This window comes from Haemaphysalis longicornis, unplaced genomic scaffold (assembly GCF_048455015.1).
Source record: "Haemaphysalis longicornis isolate Haplotype H1 unplaced genomic scaffold, Haemaphysalis longicornis Haplotype H1 scaffold_2, whole genome shotgun sequence".
Classification (NCBI taxonomy): Eukaryota; Metazoa; Arthropoda; class Arachnida; order Ixodida; family Ixodidae; genus Haemaphysalis; species Haemaphysalis longicornis.
In genome coordinates, this window is record NW_027526295.1 from 84,513,486 (window position 1) to 84,519,259 (window position 5,774).

Here is a 5,774-nt window from a genome sequence, read left to right on the forward strand (position 1 = left end):
AAGTGTAAAATCTGTCTAAACATGGAGCTGGGGGTTTTCGTCCCAAAGATTCCGTTTAGCTTCGGCCTGTATTTTAAGTGTAATGTTTGAGTCACCTTGGCTAGTTGTTTTACCGGAATCAACTGTTTTCAGATGACTCCGGGTTAACACCAGTTGCGGCCGTTCTCTCTAAACAAATTCTCTACATAGAGGCCCATGTACTGGCAGCAGAGAGTAATTCCACAGCGTTTACAACTTCACTGTGAACTGACCATTTATTACAAGTAAAGGAAGTTCGGCATAGTGGTAGAACCAGCCTAGCGGCTAATTGGCGTATAACTTATTTCGGGGTGCTTTTGATGACATGCGGGTTGAAGCAGTTTACTGCAGTAATGCTCCCTTCGTAGATTGTCATGCTTCCCTGCGAAACAGGCAATGTGAGAAAGCCAGGTACAAAGACAAAGCTTACATCCATCTCCCTAAAAGTCGCCACCACTGCACTGCAGGGAAGACATTTTTGCCTAGCGCTTACGTAGGGGCGCCTGGCAATTTCTAGGTATTTATAACTGTGGACACAAAAAATTACGATTTGCTAAACACCTTCGCTGTTAAACATGTTTGTTGCAACAGTTGGAAAGATGACAATATGTATGGCCATCCTTGCCGTCGTAAATTTTTTGAAAATTCATACCTATGAACGGTAACTTGACAAAGCGCAATCTGTCAATGATGAGGTATGATCAAAAGCGAGTTTACGGTCCATGTTTTCAAAATTTCACGCATGTTTCCTTGTTTGGGCTATTACCAAGAATATTCGAAGGAGTGTGTGGGATTTACCTACCAATGAAACCAAAATGAATGAATGAATTGTAGAAAGGATGGCACTCTGGCCTGTTGGGGGAAATAGGGGAAGGGGTTCTGGGTCGATAAAGCTTAAGTTCTATTGACGAGGTAAGCGTCCTTCACGAAGGCTCACAGTCGAAGTAGCACGTCGTTGGCGTTATTCCTTGGATAGAGCCAATCCTGCAGAGATGTCACACCAGGGGGCTTGTGTCTTGCTCGGATTCCTTCCAGGACCCTACATGACCACAGCAAGTGGCTGATTGTCGGTCTATCTTGGTGGCACAGGGAGCACAGAAGCCGCTCTGGTGGAACTTGTGCGTTCTTCTGTTGATGGTAGTGTTCCAAGCGAGCTACGATATCTTCCGTAAGGGGGTAACCCGTGCGGGACTTTGTTAGAATAACTTGTGCAGCTCGCGGGATGTTGCCGGGTATCGGGTGCTGTAGCTCGGGAACAGTTGCTCTGAGTTCTTTCTTGCTTTCTTGTCAAGTGTCTTCCTGCGTTCCTCAGGGGGAAGGGTTAAAACCTGCAGTAATACGTTACCTGTCAGTCCTTCGTCGACGACACGAAAAATTTGGCGCCGATGGGGCTGTCCCAGATCATTCTTCATTCATGAATGAAATTTTTCCCCTCACAGTTGCAGGCACGTCATGAGTATTTATTTGAATACAACGAGCGCCAACATCACACTGCCAATTAGTAGACTACTACCCCGCCCAGGGACCACGCGAGCCGTAGCCGCCATAAGGCGCAGCACCAGCGTATCCCGCGGATCCACCGTAGCGACCAGCTCCATATTGCGCACCGGCGGGGGCGGCAACGGGGTTAGCGTTGAACACGGCGTCGGCGCTGGCTCCGGCCTGGGTGCCCGGCTCGTTGGTGTCGATGGTCACCCGGAAACCGTTGGCGTCGGCCACGTATCTCACGGTGCGGAAGATGCCGTACGCGTCGCGGTAGCCGTACGAGCCGGTCCTGGCGTTGTTGGCATCGCTCTGCTCGTTGTGGAACAGCCGCGTGCCGTACTCGTCCGTGTTGTCGTAGCCGAAGCTGTAGGGCCGAGGAGGCTGCGACCACAAAGTAAGTTGAAAGCCGAAGGACGACGATGTTCAGGTCACAAAAACAATGCTTCAGAAAATAAGCCTTTGTGGTAGAACAGAGGTATCGTTTTATTTGTCGCTAAACTAGCATCTCGTCCAAAAGCGCTACAGAAGTCTGCAGGAAAAGTCACGTTTGAGAAAGAGTGCTATTGAGAACTTCTTTGCGAAAGAATGAGTGTCAAAGCAGACGTTCTGTATTAGTCACATGATCATTATAACATTTAGGGCAATGCCCTTGGCCGACAGTCATATGTGAGCGAAAGTGGAGATAAGTCAGGATATGGCAAAGAATAGTAACTGGCAGTATAGTTACGAAGTAAAGGGGTGACTAATGCTTTTCCGAAAGTTTTCGGCGCCATTTATAGTATTTTTGTCCTGTCAAGATTGCTGGCGGGTTGAACGTTTTTTTTATTCTTATTCGGATGTACTAAGATCATTGCGGGCATCCTCAGTGTGTGTTGTTTTTCTTCTCTGGCAAGGGGAATAAGTGTCTGGTAGAACTACGAAACCGCATGCCATTTTAGGAAAGCAGAAAGGGAGATTTAACCCGCACTTTTATGTTAATGAAAAACTTAACAGCTCTCGAACACCACATGAAAAAATAGCTGGAACATAGTTGCATGTTATCTGTGAAATGACATGCGTTTGAGTAAACTGGAGGAAATAATATTAACCTAAGTATGAGTCTCTTCGCTTATATTACGGCTCATTTATACACATTAGGCCGACGACATGGCTACGACATCAAACAGAACAATAATTGTTCAGCAAAGGGAAATGCTTACGAAATAAGGGTCAGGGTTGGAATACCCTAGAACGGGAGCGCCACCATAGGCGGGCCCGCCGAATTCACCAGCTTGGAATCCGGGCAATCCGGGACTGACTCCACCGTACGGGCCTTCAGTGCTGACCGACGCAGCCACGGAGAGGACGACGAAAACCTTGCCGCCATGTAAAAAGGAATTGCGTAGTTGTGACTATGCCAGAACGTGTTCTTTCCTTTACACAGCGTCTGGAGTCCTACCAGAGCATCTAAATGCGATTGTTAAACTGCGAATGCGAGGACACGTCAATAACTATTATCATCAGTTCTGGCCTCTCTCTAAAGGTACTACCTTAACTGCAATTGCATTCCTGTAGATTCATGTTTACCTATGAACAATACTGCATCAAAAGTACGGGGTTTGTTGAGCAGCTCATGTTTTTATTTCTACAGAAAGCTTATTCCTGTGTGTTTCTGGTTAGGAGACGTACTTATTCAAATATTTTTGATCGCACCAGGAGAACAAGAATTTTGTGGTGATAATATTTTCTCACGCTGACCTTGCTGCTCGCAGAACTTTTTCGGTATGATCGGTGGTTCTTGAGATTCCTTTAAATGCTCAAACATGGACTGTTTTGTCACTCTCTTTTTTCTGTTGGCTTAATGTACATATTCAGCTTTGTATTCTGTACCAGATGGCTTCACCTTTCGGGCTATTCAACTTTGTTTAATGATTCTGGCGCATTTGTACCTTCTCATACGGTTAAAGTCAGTTAAAACTTTTACTGAATGATAATGAGACCAGGCACACACACACAGACAGTAGCCTCAGGGTCTGCCGGATACTTTTTAATTGTATTTTATGTCGTTTATTGCACACCGTTAATATTTACAAGTCTGGTAAAAATAGCGGTAAAACTTCGGGATGAGGAATCGTTTTTTACTGGTTCTGTGTAATAAACCTAACGACGGTACTCAACATAACGTAATGATTCTTGCAAATCTTATCTATCCTACCATAGGTAATTATTTTATTCTTATCTGAATATTTCTTTCAATTGTACCGTAAGCTAGGTACATTAGTTGTTATTACGGCCGAAGGCCCTATCTTCGAAGGATCAGAATGTCTTCTTTGGAAAACATGCCTCAGGAATATTTAAATGTGTTACGCGCAGGCATGCTGCAGAAGTACTGAAGTCGAACTGTTTATCAAGCTGAAATATCTAGATTTCTGCAGAAGTCGTTCGTTCTTTAAGTGCGAATGCACTTTATAAGCGACCCTGAATTCCGGCGACTGCCGTCCGTCCACATAGCAACAGCTGCGGGTGCGCGCGCTCCTCGTCTTCCTTGGCAACGGGCGGAGATGGGCGCGCGCGGCCTGGCCGCTGACATGGCACATACCCACGTGGGGGATTGGCCAGGAATCTCCTCGTCTTCCTTGGCAACGGGGGGAGATGGGCGCGCGCTGCCTGGCCGCTGACATGGCACATACCCACGTGGGGGATTGGCCAGGAATCGGGCGTGAGAAGGGCTAATGCACCCGCTTAAAGGAGTACTGACACGAAATTTCAAAGCTGAGATCCGCTCTAGCAATCAAGTACAACGACAACACAAATAGGTGTCTGTGCATGGCACATACCCACGTGGGGGATTGGCCAGGAATCGGGCGTGAGAAGGGCTAATGCACCCGCTTAAAGGAGTACTGACACGAAATTTCAAAGCTGAGATCCGCTCTAGCAATCAAGTACAACGACAACACAAATAGGTGTCTGTGAATAAATGCATCTTTCTTTCTTTGTAGTTGTGTGTGTGTGTGTGATCTCTCTTTCGCGAACATTACCGAACCGCGCAAATTCAACTCGTGCATTCGCACTTTCACATTCTTCCCCTCGGGGAAATGCGGAGAAATTTTTATCTGTATGTATGCAGTTACTGTTGGTGGCAAACGTGCTTAGCCCACGACAAGACGGGTGCCTACACTAAATACAGCTGTGGCGGCCGCCGCGTGATCACCACTGCATGGCCCATCACCATCATCACCGGCCCTCCATCATCATTATTCACCGCGCTGTTATCGGGAGGTCGAGCCAAGCGCACAGAATAAATCAGGCTCATTTGCGGCAAGGCGTCTGGTTAACCCCTCCCTTGCCTGGCATGCCTTCTAAGTAGTATTTTTTAAGTGCGATGCACTTCTTAAGCGACCCTGAACCTGCGTCCACCGGCGATGTCCGCATAGCATACCCACGTGGGGGATTGGCCAGGAATCTCCTCGTCTTCCTTGGCAACGGGTGGAGATGGGCGCGCGCTGCCTGGCCGCTGACATGGCACATACCCACGTGGGGGATTGGCCAGGAATCGGGCGTGAGAAGGGCTAATGCACCCGCTTAAAGGAGTACTGACACGAAATTTCAAAGCTGAGATCCGCTCTAGCAATCAAGTACAACGACAACACAAATAGGTGTCTGTGAATAAATGCATCTTTCTTTCTTTGTAGGTGTGTGTGTGTGTGTGATCTCTCTTTCGCGAACATTACCGAACCGCGCAAATTCAACTCGTGCATTCGCACTTTCACATTCTTCCCCTCGGGGAAATGCGGGGAATTTTTTCATTCTCTTGGGTAGATTGAATAAATCTCATAACAATCAAGACGAAAACTATCAATACTGAAAGACTTTTGTCATGCGTCTTAGTAGCATTCGAAATACCAAATGATCGTTCATGATACAGAAAACGAGTATAGAAGGTGACTAGTGATATCTCAAAACTATTTTCATGGTTGTGAACGTAAGATAGATATAACGATCTTCCCTGTTACGCACGCGGTTTTGATCGAGCTCTTACCTTTACGATCATATCCATCTCGGAGGTAATCCCACACCACTCCTATGAACACCAGTCGAAATGGAAGAGCAGTACTTAGTGGACATTCTGGAAACTGTGGTCTTATATACTCCTTGCTGGACGGCACCCAGCCAACTCACTCTCATTAGGGCAGCGAAGAGAGCTGCCTCGTCGCTCTTTTGTTTCGTGACATTGTCACGACGGAAAGCGGAACACAGCGGTTGTCACATGTGTCCTCCTTTCACGGCCCGGT

At 47.0% G+C, this 5,774-nt stretch overlaps 1 pseudogene; it reads right to left on the minus strand.

The window, feature by feature from the left end:
• Window positions 1–1,527: 1,527 nt before the first annotated feature.
• On the minus strand, window positions 1,528–5,539 carry LOC144168124 (cuticle protein 10.9 pseudogene; annotated as a pseudogene).
• Between the last annotated feature and the right edge of the window lie 235 nt (window positions 5,540–5,774).